Source organism: Felis catus, chromosome D3 (genome assembly GCF_018350175.1).
Source record: "Felis catus isolate Fca126 chromosome D3, F.catus_Fca126_mat1.0, whole genome shotgun sequence".
Classification (NCBI taxonomy): Eukaryota; Metazoa; Chordata; class Mammalia; order Carnivora; family Felidae; genus Felis; species Felis catus.
The window spans coordinates 57,136,718-57,154,197 of record NC_058379.1 but is presented as its reverse complement, the minus strand read 5'-3'; the positions used below and the strand labels follow the sequence as shown (position 1 = coordinate 57,154,197).

The 17,480-nt window shown below is 39.8% G+C and overlaps 1 long non-coding RNA gene across 1 annotated transcript; it reads left to right on the top strand.

The window, feature by feature from the left end:
* The first annotated feature begins 1,811 nt into the window (after positions 1 to 1,811).
* On the top strand, positions 1,812 to 12,661 carry LOC123381385. Its single transcript, XR_006588261.1, has 3 exons — positions 1,812 to 2,438; positions 11,438 to 11,639; positions 12,253 to 12,661. It is a non-coding gene; the product is annotated as an uncharacterized LOC123381385 (long non-coding RNA).
* The last annotated feature ends 4,819 nt before the right edge of the window (positions 12,662 to 17,480 follow it).

Below are 17,480 nucleotides of genomic sequence, written 5' to 3'. Positions count from 1 at the left end.
TTAGACAGTGGAACCTATATCCAAAGATGCTGGTTCAGAAGTCTGCATTTTAAGCAAGGTACCCAGGTGATTTTGATTGATGCGTGTCATTCGTAGATTGCACTTTGAGAAACAACGCTCTTCGAAGCAAATGGTAGTCTATGATCTATTATAATGTTCGTTCACATGTATGGTACTTAATATGCATCCGGAACTACCGTAAGCACTTAATACGTCCTTTACTCTGATTATTCATTCCACTTCTACATATGAGGAAACTAAGACACTGTCAATTCTGTGTGCCCCTGAACAGGTCAAATGGTGAAGCTGGGACTCACATCCAGCTCCCAGATTGGCTCTGAGCCCTGTGTTTTATTTATTTATTATTATTTTTTTTAATGTTTATTTATTTTTGACAGAGGGGGGGCAGAGCATGAGTGGGGGAGGGGCAGAGAGAGAGGGAGACCCAGAATCCGAAGCAGGCTCCAGGCTCTGAGCTATCAGCGCAGAGCCTGATGCGGGGCTCAAACTCACGAGTTGTGAGATCATGACCTGAGCTGAAGTCTGTCGCTCAACCAACTGAGCCACCCCGGCGCCCCAGTGAGCCTGTGCTTCTTAACCGCTACATGATGATGCCTGAAACACTGATAGGTTGTGTAGCAGCTCCATGATCACCAAATCCATGTTTTGCATAACGTGTCAAGCTATAGTGAAATTATGACATTATGCAAGTTAAAAACCAACATCTTAGTTAAAAGCACTATTGGAGTGGGCTTGTAAAAAGATGTTAAATCCAGGGAATTTTTTTGTTTTGTTTTTTATGGAGGTAAAAAACACATAACAAAAAATTTACCAGTTTTAAGTGTACTTTGCATTAAGTACATTGACGATTAACACTGTTGTGCAGCCATCACCACCATTAATCTTTAGAACTTTTTTGTCTTCTCCAAGTGAAACTCTACCCATTAAACAATAACTCCCTATCCCTCCAGCCCCTGGCAACCACTGTTCTACTTTCTGTCTCTGTGAATTTGACTTCTCTGGGGACCTCATATATGTGGAATTAAAAATATTTGACCTTTTGTGACCGGCGTATTTCACTCAGCATTGTGTCCTCTAGGTTCATCCATGTAGCCCGTGTCAGAATTAAATTCCTTCCTTTGTAAGGCTGAATAGTATTCCATTATATGAATGTGCCACATTATGTATATCAATTTGTCTGTCAGCGGACACTTGGATTGCTTCCACATTTTGACTATTGTGAACAATACTGCTAATGAACATGGGTGTACAAATACCTGTGCAAGTTCCTGCTTTGATTTCCATTTGTTGTTTTTTTCTCCATTTGTTGTTTTCAGAGGAGTTACTTATATTCACATCAACAAAGTGGAGTTAGAATGAACTATTGATAAGGGTATTCTAGATAATATTTAATGAATACCTACTGGCATGGTGTCTAATCTTTTGAGATATAGAGAGATTATTCAACTACATGTCTGCTCTCAAAGTTTACAACCTAGTGGGAATGAAATACAGTGACAACTTAAGCCTGCTACAGATTCTGGGTCTCCTCTCTGACCCTCCCCCACTCTCTCTCAAAATAAATATTTTTTTTTTCATTTTTTTTTTCAACGTTTATTTATTTTTGGGACAGAGAGAGACAGAGCATGAACGGGGGAGGGGCAGAGAGAGAGGGAGACACAGAATCAGAAACAGGCTCCAGGCTCTGAGCCATCAGCCCAGAGCCCGACGTGGGGCTCGAACTCACAGACCGCGAGATCGTGACCTGGCTGAAATTGGACGCTTAACCGACTGCGCCACCCAGGCGCCCCTCAAAATAAATATTTTTAAAATCCAGTTCTGTACTTTATCATGATGCATGGAATTCAAATGTGAAAGGTAGGCTCCAGGCTCTGAGCTGTCAGCACAGAGCCTGATGCGACACTCAAACCCACAAACTGAGATCATGACCTGAGCTGAAGTCGGATACTTAACCAACTGAGCCGCCCAGGAGCTCCTAAAACTGAAATTTTGAAGTTAAGTGAAATTGTTAGTCATTAGCTTATTCTGATATCCTAGAAAAATTCAGTACAAGTGAAGTTTTTTGTCCTATTCAGGAAAGAAATTTTGATTTTACTTATGGAAACACAAGTTTAATGAGAGATTTTAAGAGGTTTAAATTGTGCATTAATACATTAGTATTTATTGTCTCCTTTTCCCAGCTCTTGCTTTTAAGTTATAAAATCTTGTAGTACTTTCAGGAGATCAAGTTAATAGCAGAGTGCTACTGATGCTGTTGGAACTCTTCTTAAGATCTCTTTGTATGATTCAGTTATAATTCCCCTCAGGTGGGAATTGGTTCCGCAGTTACAGACTGCAGCTGGAATGTGCCTAATGGAGGGAAATTAAACTGTTTCATGCTGCTTTTTGAGCCGATGTGGAGCAGTGCAAGAACTCAGGTGAGGTTCATGCCTACTTCCTTTTCCTCTCCAGCTCCTAGCTCCTACCTCCTAGGAGCTCAGGCTCCTAGCCTGAGGCAAATGTCATTATTTGTGCTTAACATTCTCCCTGTTTGAATTGCTAGTCTCTCCTCTTGGCAAGCTTGATGAAGAAATACCTACTTCCTTGATCTTTGGTTTGTTGCTTTTATATCCGTTGATGGACAGAACGGTTACAATTGTGAAATTTTGTGTCAACAGCACAAAGCTCTTTTTCCAGTTGGACCTAATTTTCCTCACCAGGAACCAATAAAAAGCTAACTGCCGAGGACTGAGTTTATTGACTGATTAAAGTGGAATTTTTTCTTAGTCAGCAGTTGCAACATGGCAGAGAGGAAGGTTTTTTTTAAAGGCTAAATATCTCTTTTAAAGCAGATGACTTGAAAATAATATTAAACAGAAAACCTATCTTCTTATGTTTGTTTTTTTTTTTTTTTTTTCAATTTTTTGGGGGAGAGAGAAAGGGAATCCCAAGCTGTCAGCGCAGAGACCAACGTGGGGCTGGAGCTAAGAACCGTGAGAATCTGACCTGAGCCGAAGTCAAGAGTTGGATGCTTAACCGACTGAGCCACCCAGAGCCCCCTTTTTTATACATAATTTTTTCGAGCGGAAAACCTATCTTTTTAAATATAAAGTGTTTTCAGTGTGAATTTTTTAAGAGCTCTATATTATTTAAATTAGTCTAAAAATCCTTGTAGTTCTATAATGAAACAACTAGTTAAAATAACCTAGGGCAGTAAGTATGGGATTTTATTTTCAGATGTTACTTAGTCATGGTAATATTTGAAATACAATATTCACTAGATATATTTCTGGCAGCTTAATAATTACCTTTGAATACTTTAATGAGATTAGATACAGTAAGGAGGTTTATTAAGTGCTTGTTTGCTGTCATTTTACAAATTCTAAATAGTTATTTTTATTATAAAAATTAGCACCAGTCTTAAGCGTCATGTGGTTAAAATATTCCTGTTCCATTTTTAGTTCTGAACTTTGATTTGGTTTCTATTTTTGTCACATTATTCAGTGCATCATATGGATGTGACAGCAGTCGGTAGGCACGTTAAAACCTCTTTCCTAGAAATCTCATTTGTTATTAAAATAGTGTTAAGGATGTACAGACTTGTTTCATTGTATGCCACTTAATGAAATGGTAATTTGTATTTTATGTTCTCTAAGAATGCTTCTGCACAATGTACTTTTGTTTTCTAAAGGAAAAAACTGAAACCTGATTTCAGCAATTGTTCTCAGAGGTCATCAGATTAAAAAAATAAGTAGTCTCACTTTCTAGAAAGACATACCATCTAAAGTACTCAGTAGAAGCCAACAAAATAGTTGTAAACTCAAAGTTGTATCATTTTCAGTTCTTCTGATCCTTGAAGAAAATTTATCAAAGAACTCCGCAAGTGTTCATTGTGCCCGAACCCATGCCACATTTTCTTTAGAGCAGGGGTGACAGTCTGTATGTCCTACATGCCCTTTTCCCCATAAGTTTCTTCCTCTTGCTTATGGCATATATTTCTAATTTATGAAGCCCCATCAAAATCAGAGCTTCATGTAGCCATCACCTGGTTTTTTTAGTTTGTTTAATTTTTTAAATTTACATCCAAGTTAGTTAGCATAGCATATAGTGCAACAATGATTTCAGGAGTAGATTCCTTAATGCCCCTTACCCATTTAGCCCATCCCACAACCCCTCCAGTAACCCTCTGTTTGTTCTTCATATTTAAGAGTCTCTTATGTTTTGTCCCCCTCCCTGTTTTCATTTTTATTTTTTGCTTCCCTTCCCTTATGTTCATCTGTTCTGTGTCTTAAAGTCCTCATATTAGTGAAGTCATATGATATCTGTCTTTTCTCTGACTAATTTCGCTTGCCATAATACCCTCTAGTTCTAGCCACGTAGTTACAAATGGCAAGATTTCATTCTTTTTGACTGCCGAGTAATACTCCATTGTATATGTATACTACCTCTTCTTTATTCATTCATCCATCTGGACATTTGGGCTCTTTCCATAGTTTGGCTATTGTTGATAGTGCTGCTATAAACATTGGGGTGCATGTGTCCCTTCGAAACAGTATACTTGTATCCCTTGGATAAATACCTAGTAGTGCAATTGCTGGGTCATAGGTTAGTTCTATTTTTAATTTTTTGAAGAACCTCTTCCAGAGTGGCTGCACCAATTTGCATTCCCACCAGCAGTGTAAAAATGTTGCCATTTCTTTGCATGCTCACCAACATCTGTTGTTGCCTGAGTTGTTAATGTTAGCCATTCTGACAGGTGTAAGGTGGTATCTCATTGTGGTTTTGATTTGTATTTCCCTGATTATGAATGGTGTTGAGCATCTTTTCATGTGTTGGTTGGCCATCTGAATGTCTTCTTTGGAGAAGTGTCTATTCATGTCTTTTGCCCATTTCTTCACTGGATTATTTGTTTTTTAGGTGTTGAGTTTGATAAGTTCTTTATAGATTTTGGATGCTAACCCTTTAACTGATACGTCGTTTGCAAATATCTTCTCCCATTCTGTGGGTTGCCTTTTAGTTTTGCTGATTGTTTCCTTTGCTCTGCAGAAGCTTTTTGTTTTGATGAGGTCCCAGTAGTTCATTTTTGCATTTGTTTCCCTTGCCTCTGGAGACGTGTTGGGTAAGAAGTTGCTGCAGCCAAGATCACAGAGGTTTTTGGCTGCTTTCTCCTCGAGGATTTTGATGGCTTCCTGTCTTACATTGAGGTCTTTCATCCATTTTGAGTTTATATTTGTGTATGGTGTAAGAAAGTGGTCCAGGCTCATTCTTCTGCATGTCACTGTCCGTTTTTCCCAGCACCACTTGCTGAAGAGACTGTCTTTATTCCACTGGATATTCTTTCCTGCTTTGTCAAAGGTTAGTTGGCCATACGTTTGTGGGTCCATTTCTGGGTTCTCTATTCTGTTCCATTGATCTGAGTGTCTGTTCTTGTGCCAGTACCATACTGTCTTGATGATTACAGCTTTGTAATACAGTTTGTAGTCTGGGATTGTGATGCCTCCTGCTTTGGTTTTCTTTTTCAAGATTGGTTTGGCTATTTGGGGTCTTTTCTGGTCCCATGCAAATGTTAGGATTATTTGTTATAGCTCTGTGAAGAATGCTGGTGTTATTTTGCTAGGTATTGCATTGAATATGTAGATTGCTTTGGGTAGTATCAACATTTTAACAATGTTTGTTCTTCCTATCCAGGAGCATGGAATTTTTTTCCATTTTTTTTTTGTGTCTTCTTCAGTTTCTTTCATATGCTTTCTATAGTTTTCAGTGTATAGGTTTTTCACCTCTTTGGTTAGATTTATTCCTAGGTATTTTATAAGTTTTGGTGCAATTGTAAATGGGATCAATTCCTTGATTTCTCTTTCTGTCGCTTCATTGTTGGTGAATAGGAATGCAGCCAATTTCTGTGCATTGATTTTATATCCTGCAACTTTGCTGAATTCATGAATCAGTTCTAGCAGTTTTTGGGTGGGATCTTTTGGGTTTTCCATATAGAGTATCATGTCATTTGCAAAGAGTGAAAGTTTGACCTCCTCCTGGCCGATTTGGATGCCTTTTATTTCTTTGTGTTGTCTGATTGCAGAGGCTAAGACTTCCAATACTATGTTGAATAACAGTGGTGAGAGTGGACATCCCTGTCTTGTTCCTGACCTTAGGGGGAAAGCTCTCAGTTTTCCCCAGGATGATATTAGCGTTGGGTCTTTCATATATGGCTTTTATGATCTCGAGGTATGATTGTTCTATCCCTACTTTCTTGAGGGTTTTTATCAAGAAAGGATGCTGTATTTTGTCAAATGCTTTCTTTGCATCTATTGAGAGGATCATATGGTTCTTGTCCTTTCTTTTATTGATGTGATGAATCACATTGATTGTTTTGCGGATATTGAACTAGCCCTGCATTCCAGGTATAAATCCCACTTCGTCGTGGTGAATGATTTTTTTAATGTGCTGTTTGATCCAGTTGGCTAATACCTTGTTGAGGATTTTTGCATCCATGTTCATGAGGGAAATTGGTCTATAGTTCTCCTTTTTAGTGGGGGTCTTTGTCTGGTTTTGGAATCAAGGTAATGCTGGCTTCATAGAAAGAGTTTGGAAGTTTTCCTTCCATTTCTATTTTTTGGAACAGCTTCAAGAGAATAGGTGTTAACTCTTCCTTAAATGTTGGGTAGAATTCCCCTGGAAAGCCAACTGATCCTGGACTCTTGTTTTTTGGGAGATTTTTGATTACTAATTCTACTTCTTTACTGGTTATGGGTCTGTTCAAATTTTCTATTTCTTCCTGTTTCAGTTTTGGTAGTGTGTATGTTTCTAGGAATTTGTCCATTTCTTCCAGATTGCCCATTTTATTGGCATATAATTGCTCATAATATTCTCTTATTATTGTATTTATTTCTGCTGTGTTGGTTGTGATCTCTCCTCTTTCATTCTTGATTTTATTTATTTGGGTCCTTTCCTTTTTCTTTGTGATAAAACTGGCTAGTGGTGTATCAATTTTGTTAATTCTTTCAAAGAACCAGCTTCTGGTTTCATTGATCTGTTCTGGTTTTTATTTTTGGTTTTGATAGCATTAATTTCTGCTCTAATCTTTATTATTTCCTGTCTTCTGCATTTTTTGGATTTTATTGACTGTTCTTTTTCCAACTCTTTAAGATGTAAGGTTAGGTTGTGTATCTGAGACTTTTCTTCCTTCTTTAGGAAGATCGGGATTGCTGCATACTTTTCTCTTATGACCGCCTTTGCTGCATTCCAGAGGTTTTGGGCTGTGGTTTTATCATTATCATTGACTTCCATGTACTTCCATGTACTATAGCCATCACCTGTTGACTGGAGCTGGAATGGGAATTGAAATGTATTTCTTTGGTGTCTAGGTGAAAATTTTGATGAGTTCTTCAGTTTCGAGAATGGTGCCAACTGAACCAGTGAGAGGTATATGTTCTCAGAGTTGTAGTTTCCCAAGAATACCTAGTCCATAACTTCCTCAGCTTTTCAAGATTTTATGGACCTAAGTTGCCAGAAGCCCAATTAATATATCTAAATAAATACTCCTTTTCCATTTAATAAAGCAAATATAGTTTCTGTGGTTTTTGAATGAATGTGTTATGTTGAGCCTTTAACTTGTGGCAAATACAATACCAGAAGCTGAGAGAGTCAAAACAGAGAAAGATACCGTGTTGCCTTTATAGAACTCAGAATCTAATGTGGGAGACACACACTGACTATATTAAAATATCGTAAGTTCTACACGATGGTGTGAAAAAATGTTACAGAAAAGGTGAATGGCATTTGAACTCATCTCTGAAAGTTGCTTAACTGACCATGGGTTGAAAACATAATTAAAAGATTTTTTATTTATTCTTATTTAAAACATTTTTAAAAATTTATTTGAGAGAGAGAGAGACAGCACAAATGGGGGAGTGGCAGAGAGAGGGAGAGAGAGAGAATCCCAAGCAGGCTCTCCACTGTCAGTGCAGAGCCCGATGAAGGGCTCGAACTTAACTAACCATGAGATCATGGCCCGAGCTAAAATCTAGAGTCAGATGCTTAACCAACTGAGCTACCCGGGCACCCCTATTTTTATTTTTTTGAGTGTGTTCTTTACCTGGTGTCTCAATAATACTCATGAATTAAGTGAAAAACTAAATGGGATAGTATATATAAACAAACATAAACATAGATTTTTGCTCGATGGAAATCTGAAGGCATTAACTTTTACTCATGTTGAATAAAATGGCTAAGTTTAGAGTAGGTCTACTGGATAGAAGACTAAGGTTTTAAAGAACAATGAATGTAGTTGCCTGATTTCAAGCATGTGTTGCTTCGGTCAAACAACACAAGCTGTCTTTAAAATTGTTCCCTGTGCCCCCAACCCCCACGCCCCAAGCCACAGCTGTGTATTTATTTTTCTCTTCTCTGTGGCTAAAAGGCAATACGGTTTTTTATTCTGTCCATGTAGTACGAAATGCTGTGATGGCTAGAACATGACTCCATTATCTGAAATCAATTGCAATAATTGGAATAGTATGGACCAGTAAAGACCCTCACAGGAAAAAATGAAATGATGGGGAATCCAACTTCTTTCACTATATTGTTGCCATGGCTGGGATTGATTGTATTTGACAAAGGGACAGTGGGACAGACTGTCTTAGACCAAGGACCGTGCCACTTTCTCTTGTTGCTAAAATTAGTAGATTTACTCTTGGGTGAATGCAACATCTAACTTTGTCTAACCATATCATTTGAGGAATGCCGTTTGTGACTGTGTAAAGCATCTGAAGCAACAGCCAGAACTATGTAGTAGCGAAGCAAAATACTTGAATTGTAGAGGGCCATCTTTCACCCAGCTTTGGCTGTGTCTCTCAGACCTGGACCTTTATTATAAAGACCTGAGTGACGGTTCTGTTTATGGTTTTAACTTAAGGACTGGCTAGTTTAACCTAAGGACTGAGAATGTATTCTCCTGCTTTTATTAAAGTTAATAACTCTTCTGTGAGCCTAAAGCACTCACATGTTAATTGAGGTTATCAAATTCCCCCAGGTAAAACTAAGACTACGAGTATTTTTCTCTCATGCACTTAAGTACTATAGTTTTTAGGGAAATGCTTAAGAGAGAATATTAGCATTTTTGATGCACATATATTAAGGCTGGTTAGAAAGTTCCTAAATTCTTTAGAATAGAATTGAAATGCCAGCAATATTTTAGACAAACCATTCTGTCTAATGAGGACTTTTATCCTAGACAAGATAGTACGTCTTAGAGGTATAGTTGAAGCTCGGGGAATAGTGAAAGTCCTTACTGAATTGATATGAGGAAACAACACAGCACTTAACAGAAATCTTAGCAGAGGAGTACGCTCCCTGCAAAATCCCTAAGTCCAAATGAGAGTTTTAAACAGTTTAACCAGGGGCGCCTGGGTGGCTCAGTTGGTTGAGCATCCGACTTCAGCTCAGGTCATGATCTCACGGTTCGTGAGTTCAAGCCCCGTCGGAGCCTAGAGCCTGCTTCGGATTCTGTGTCTCCCTCTCTCTCTGCCCCTCCCCCACTCATATTCTGTCTCTCTCTCTCTCTCTCAAAAATAAGTAATCATTAAAAAGTTTTAAAAAAATTAAACAGTTTAAGCAGTTTAAACAGAATCTTGAAGGCAGCCACCCAACTATTCCTTTATATTCCAGGTGTCTAAAAGGTATTTGATCAATGCAAAAGCAGAAGTTTGAGTATGTATTTAAAATTCAGAAACATTGCTTGTATTGACTTGGGAATTCAACATAAAACTACTTTTAAAAAGATAAAAACTGTCACTAGTAAGTAAATAAAATAGGTATGCTTTTGCTACAAAGTTAAAAAGTTACAAGAAAATTTTAGACCTAACTTAAAAAACTTCTATTTGTCTCTTTTTATTAGTCACATACAATCATATTTAAATACCAGGTGTCCTGCTTGGTGTTTCCTTGAGGGTCTATGAAAAAAAGTAGCTGGTAGTATAGCTAGCTAATGCTAACAGGCAGAATTATTATTTAGATCTATACGCTGTAAATGTAATTCCAAGATACTGAAACAAAATCCCAAAACATAGATACTTAACACCACTATCTAACCTTTACATGAGTTTTGTGTGATCTTTTTCCTCAGTTCAGAATGAAATGATGAAACAACCAATCTCAAATTAATATGATTTCCTGGTTTTTTTTGGGGGGGGGGTGGTTAAAAAATTATTTGAAGTTAAGAGGTGCATGAAAGAAAACTGAAAAACACAAGAAATAAAGAACAAAGTCATCCATAATCACAGTTTGACTTCTAGGTCCCATGTGTGTATCTACACAACTAAACATTTTCATGTAATTAAGATTGTACAGTTATGTGTCATGCTTTTTCACACACCATGAATATTTACCATTTCAAAGTCCCCAAACCATGAGTATATTGTAACCAAGAACACACTACAGCAACTCCATCTGAAAGAAAAAAAAATGTAATCCTGCTTTTCTTGGTGACAAAAAATAAAGGACAAAAATGGCAACAGTCCTCTAGATAAAGATACTGACAGAGTTATAATTAAAATACTGCATTCCTGGGGCACCTGGGTGGCTCAGTCGGTTGAACAGTCAACTTGGGCTCACGTCATGATCTCGTGGTTTGTGAGCTCGAGACCCGCGATGGGCTCTGTGCTGACAGCTCAGAGCCTGGAGCCTGCTTCAGATTCTGTGTGTCTCTCTCCCTCTCCCCCATTCACACTCTCTCTCTGTACCACATTCCCTTAATGTTCAATTAAAACTGACACATAAAGTAACAGTACATAAAGTATAATACTTCTAAAAGAATTCATTATCCAATCTATACTATTCAAGTATTAGCAAGGAGGTATGTTTCCACTGAATTGTTTGTTTTTTAGAGAGAGCATGAGTGGGGGAGGGGCAAAGAGAGAGGGAGAGGATCTTAAGCAGGCTTCCCTCCCAGCACAGAGCTGTACAAGGGGCTTGATCTCACAACCCTGAAATCGTGATTTCACCTGAGCCAAAATCAAGAGTTGGATGCTTACCCAACTGAGCCACTCAGGAATCCCTGAAGATTGTATATTTTTCAAAGTTAAGGATTTAAAGACATACTTTAAATATTGTAAATTATATGTATGTTTGATGCATATGTGTGTATGTAATTGCATATTAAAGTTAGTAAGGAAATGTTCTCTAAAAAGCTAATTGGTCAGGAAAGATAAATTTAAAATATTTCATATCAAAACAAGGGTAAAAGGGCTTAACGAATTGAATGTATTAAAAACTGTATACTTTAAATTTTGGTCTGTTAACTTCAATGACAATTGATCATGGTACCCAGGTTTAAAACTAACATTTTGGGATGCCCAGTTTCTAAAAGAATTTGTTAATTCCAAAAGTGTTGCTACAGTTTCTGTCCTTGAGAAAAGTAAAAGATGATTTGGAATTATTCCAGAGAAACTGGTGTATAAAAATCTTGTACTTCCAACTACGCATTGAGCCACTCCAGGAGGATGCAACTGCTGTGGCAAGGACCCTTAGACAGAACTTTGGAGACTGAACCACTGGATTTTCTGCATTTCTTGAGGTGAATTCACAGATCAGACTTCCCTCAATCTCCACTACTTACATGCCACCTCAAGGAACCAAGTGCCAAAGTAAGTTTCCACTTGTTAGAACACTGAACTGCTTTGAACTGAATGTGAATTTAAACAATTAGACGAAGAAATACTTGACAGGTGTTGATATTGTCCAAGAAAAAAATTATTCTAACACTTGTTAAAAGGGTAAGAAAGACTTTTCTTCAGGACTTTTGTATTATGTATCAAGATTATCCCCATGGAGACCTATGGGGCTCAACTCTGAAGATGTCAAAGACAGCTTGGGATTTATAGCAAAGGAACAGACCGAGGGGGTTAATGGGTAGAAAATCAGTAAAGGGAGACATCAAGGGTAATGGGATTCTCGTCAAAAGCAGGCCACGATGATCAGATAAAAAGGGTGGGGGAATTCTTGCTTAAACGGGGCTAGGCAGGTGGAAGAGCCCAAGGAAGATGCCTCGTCAAAACTGGGGCTCTGAGAAGCCTGTGTAATGTTTGGTCAAGAAGAGAGTGTTCATCAATATAATCGCAACGATTTTTTTACAAATACCTCAAAACGGTTTGCCTACATCAGTGAGATGCATTCCAAGGACAACCACCTTAGGATAATGCTAGACCTTATTATTCTTCTATTATGTTTTTAATTGATGTTGATGTTCATATCTTATAGATTTGGGGGAGTCCATTACGATAACAGCACAAATTGCTTGAACACTTTCCATATGCCACTCTTCTGGGTGTTTTTCATGTACCATCGCATTGGGTCTTCACAGCATCCTCATCAGGTAAAGTACTATTATTAGTGTCGCTTTACATATAAAGAAACAAACTCTCAGAAATTAAGAGTGCCAAAGATTGCACCGTTAATTAAATGGCACTGCCTACTGCAAAGACTACAGTCTTGACCAGCAGGCTGTACTGCCTCCCAAACAAGTAATTCTTGGTCAGAATTAAGAATTATAATTCAAGGAATAATTGTATGGTTTATAAGATACTATCATTTGGTTGAAGGGCTAAAACATGTAACTAAGCATTTGATGATGATGTCAGAGGTAAATTTTTTTTTTTAATTTTTTTTTTTCAACGTTTATTTATTTTGGGGACAGAGAGAGACAGAGCATGAACGGGCGAGGGGCAGAGAGAGAGGGAGACACAGAATCAGAAACAGGCTCCAGGCTCTGAGCCATCAGCCCAGAGCCCGACGCGGGGCTCGAACCCACGGACCGCGAGATCGTGACCTGGCTGAAGTCGGACGCTTAACCGACTGCGCCACCCAGGCGCCCCAGAGGTAAATTTTAAAGATGAGAACTCAGGGGCACCTGGGTGGCTCAGTTGGTTAAGCATCCGACGTTGGCTCAGGTCATGATCTCACCATTCATGAGTTCGAGCCCCATGTTGGGCTTTGTGCTAACAGCTCAGAGCCTGGAGCCTGCTTTGGATTCTGTGTTTCCCTCTCAGTCTGCCCCTCCTCTGCTCATGCTGTCTGTCTGTCTGTCTCTCTCTCTCTCTCTCTCTCTCTCTCTCTCTCAAAAATAAGTAAACTTTGAAACAATTTTTTAAAAATATGAGAACTCAGGATTTTTAAGAATTCATCTTTTCCAGCCCTTACTCTGGAGGGATCTGGTAGCAGTACCATTACTGTCCCTCAGTAGAATTATCTCCTGTTTCTGGCATCACTACTTTCTGCTCAAAATTAGCCTGGTTTCTGGGAAAGTGGAAGCCTCCATGCCATAGGCCTGAGAGAGTGAAGAGGGTCCTGGAAATTTCTTTGTAAGACAGCAAGGAGGGCACTTTCGAAGTTCTGTTGGGGTTGAAAGAATAAAGCTAGTTTAAAGGGGGCTCCCATTGGCCAAGATATAACAATTTAAACATCAAAATAGAAAATTAAAATTGTACTTAATTAAAGCAAGTAGTCTCTGGAAAAATTTGTCTCCATAATTTCTTTTAAAAGAAAATATGTGGGGTGCCTCAGTCAGTTAAGCATCCAACTTCAGCTCAGGTCATGATCTCACGGTCTGTGACTTCAAGCCCCACATTGGACTCTATGCTAACAGCACAGAGCCTGCTTTAGAGTCCCTGTCTCTCTCTCTCTCTCTCTCTGCCCCTCCTTCACTCGCACTCTCTCTCTCTCAAAAATAAATAAACATTTCAAAAAAAAATTAAAGGGCACCTGGGTGGCTCAGTTGGTTTAAGCATCCGACTTCAGCTCAAGTCATGACCTCAGGGTTCATGGGTTCGAGCCCCACATCGGGCTCTGTGCTGACAGCTTGGAGCCTGGAGCCTGCTACAGATCCTGTCTCCCTCTCTCTGCCCCTCCCCCACTCACACTCTGTCTCAAAAATAAATATTAAATATTTTTAAATTCTTTTTATGTTTGTTTATTTTTGAGAGAGAGAGACAGGGTGAGCGGGGGAGCAGCAGAGAGAGAGGGAGACATAGGATCTGAAGCAGGCTCTAGGCTCCAAGCTGTCATCACAGAGCCCGATCTGGGGCTCGAACCCACAACCGAGAGATCATGACCTGAGCTGAAGTCAGACGCTCAACTGACTGAGCCACCCAGGTGCCCCTAAAAAATTTTTTTTTAAATTAAAGAAAAATTTTCTTTTCAAATTGCTAGTATGATTATACAAATTTATTTTTATTCATAAAATTCCTGTTGTAAGTTTAGTCCCAGTTGGTGGGGAGGTGGTAGTGGGAATGAGGGTTTATTTTGTTTCTTAGTAGTGGCGTCTGTGGGGATGTACCGGGAAATACCTCAAGCTGTCCACAATCCCTGTCCTTCCCCATCTGGGACACTTGGAGGTGGGGGTGGAGGAGTGAGAGGGAAGAAGCAGGGTAGGATTGATAAGCGGACAAAAGGCACTGGTAAATTAGATCTTGGGTCTGTGGGAGGGAGGGCATGGGCCCTGGGTTCTTGGCATCCAGACCTGGCTGCTAGGACTTTCCCTTCCCTTTCTTGGCTTTGGCCTTGGGGGTGCAGGACTTGGTCACGGGAATGGTCTTCTGACACTGGGCATTGGTCTGTGCCTTCTTCAGAGTGCCTTGGCGGGCTTTGGTGCCTGTGCCCCATCACACGCCCCCCGCCCCCAGCTCTAACTTGTACTTGCAGTCGGCTCCACGCCGCTTCTTCCAGTTGCAGGCACCCTGCACCGGATGCGCAGCGTCTGGGCACCACAGGTACCCTTGCAGAAGCCCACGCTGAAGTCCTTGCTGCTGGGGGTGCCAGGCCCCCAGGTCCACTCCGTGCACTCACTCCTGGGGCCGCCCTTCTTCACTTGTCTTTTTTTTTTTTTTTTAAGTTTATTTACTTAGAGAACAAAAGAGAGAGAGAGAGAGAGAGAGAGAGAGAGAGAGAGAGAGAGAGAGAGAGAGAATCCCAAGCAGTCTCTGCACCGTCAGCGCAGAGCCCGACTGGGGCTCTGTCTGACCAACCGTGAGATCATGACCTCAGCAGAAAGCAAGAGTCTGACGCTTAAGCAGCTGAGCCACTCAGGCACCCCCACTTTGTCTTTCTTTTTGGCCACCGTGCTGGTGAGCACCAGCAGGGTGAGGAGGGCAAGGATCAAGCCTCAGCACTGCATCTTGTTCACTGCCTGCACTGCTACGCTCCCTCCCACGCCAGGCCCAATACTATCATGTTCATTTAAACCAAAGTATCCACACTGTAATCTGTTTAGGTAATGTTTATTTTCATTTTTTTAATGAAAGCTTTACTGAGATAAAATTCACCCTTTTAGTGTAGAATTTAGTGGGTTCGAGTATTCAGAGTTGTATGATCCTAATTCCAGAACCCTAATTTTCCTCACCCTAAAAACCCTAATTTTCCTCACCCTAAAAAAACTACATACTGGTTAAGTTATTCCCTGTTCCCCCAGGAACAGGTAGCCAGATTAGTAGCCTCAGGCAGCCACTAATTTATTTCTATGTATTTTCCTATTCTAAGCATTCCATATAGATGGACTCATACAATATGTGGCCTTTTGTGTCTGCATTCTTTCAAATGACATATTTTCAAGGTTCATCCATGTTCTAGCATGTATCAGTTAATTCACTTTTATAGCTGAATGGTATTCCACCATATGGATGGAATATGTTCATTCGACAGTTGATGGACATTTGGGTTGTTTCCACTTTTTGGCTATTACAAATGTTGCTACGAATACTCCCATGTAAGATTTTGTGTTTTCAGTCCTCTTGGGTATATAATGTGGGTCACATGGTAACTGTATGCTTAACTTCTTCAGGAACTGCCAAATTCTTACAGGGTGGTTGCACAGATTTTACAATCCCAGTGATGTGAGTTTGAATTTCACCACATTCTCATTAACACTTGTTACGGTCTTTGTTATTTTTGCCATCCTAGTGGGTATGAACTGGTAGGTATCTCTGTTTTGATTTGCATTTCCCTAATGAGTGTTAGATAGAAGATGTTCAGCATCTTTTCATGTGCTTGCTGGCCATTTTCTCTGGGGAATTGTCTGCTCAGAATCTTTGTCCGTGTTTTGTCTTTTTATTATTGAATTTTAAGAGTTTTTATAATTCTGGATATAGGTCTTTTAAGAGATCCATGATTTGCAAACATTTTTTTCCATTCAGTGGCTTTTCATTTTCTTGATGGTGTCCTCATTTGAAACACAGGTTTTGGGCGCCTAGGTGGCTCAGTCTGACTTCAGCTCAGGTCATGATCTTGCAGTTCATGGGGGTTTGAGCCCTGCATTGGGCTCTGTGCTGACAGCTCAGAGCCTGGAACCTGCTTCTGATTGTGTCTCCCGCTGTCTCTGCCCTTCCCCTGCTCGTGCTCTATCTCTCTCTCTCAAAAATAAATAAACATTAAAAGAAAAAAACGAAACACAAGTTTTTAACGTGATGAAGTCCAATTTATCTATTTTTTCTTTTGTTGCTTGTGTTTGATGTGATAACTAAGAAACCATTGCTTAATCCAAAGCTATGAAGATTTAGTTCTAGGTTTTCTTCTAAAGTTTTATGTCCACAGTGTAATTTTAATATTCTCTTTAGAGATGCCCAAAGACCATTCTACCAAACACAAAAGAATCCATGGTTTTTCATTTGCAACTGAGGTAATAACTCCCCACCTAGAAGTTCCTTTTACTACTTTTTATTTTTAATGTTAACATTTATTCATTTTTGAGAGACAAAGTGTGAGCAGGGGAGGGGCAGGGAGAGAGGGGGACACGGAATCTGAAGCAGGCTCCAGGCTCCGTGCTGTCAGCAGTAAGCCTGATGTGGGGCTCAAAATCATGAACCATGAGATCATGACCTGAGCTGAAACCAAGAGTCTGACACAACGACTGAGCCACCCTGGTGCCCCTACTTTTACTACTTCTTATCCATTTCCCAGTCATGTGCTTAAAAGGACCTTAGTTCTAAACCTGGTAAGGAATTCAAATGTAAATGTGGTGGCTTAGGAATATTTGGAAAACTTGTGCTATGTGCTAGGGGCAAATCAAATGAGATCATCCAGGCCTGCAAAGAGCTCACAGGCAGTTGAGGACACAATCAGAAACAGGAAACTACCGGGTCACCACTTTTATAAGAGTGGCCCCTCATAATGCAGTGGGGTTGGAGTGAAGGACAGTCTGCAAAAGCATGCCAAGGCCCAAAGCTGACGAGAAATGGTATGTTCTAAGAACTACAAAGAGCTCACTATGGGTGATCAGGAATGGTGGTAAGGAAGCAAGAGCAAGAAGAGAAACATGTTCCAGTGAGAAGTTAGCCAGAAAGGTAAAGCACCATGACCAAAGTATTGTGCTAGGTGCCCTGGACACAAAGGGAAGGTCCAGCCTCCCTATGGCTAAAGAAGTTCAAAATGATGACTCTTGCCATCCCTCTCTGACGCTGGCACTAGTTAGTATAATTTCACTTCATATAAGACCAACT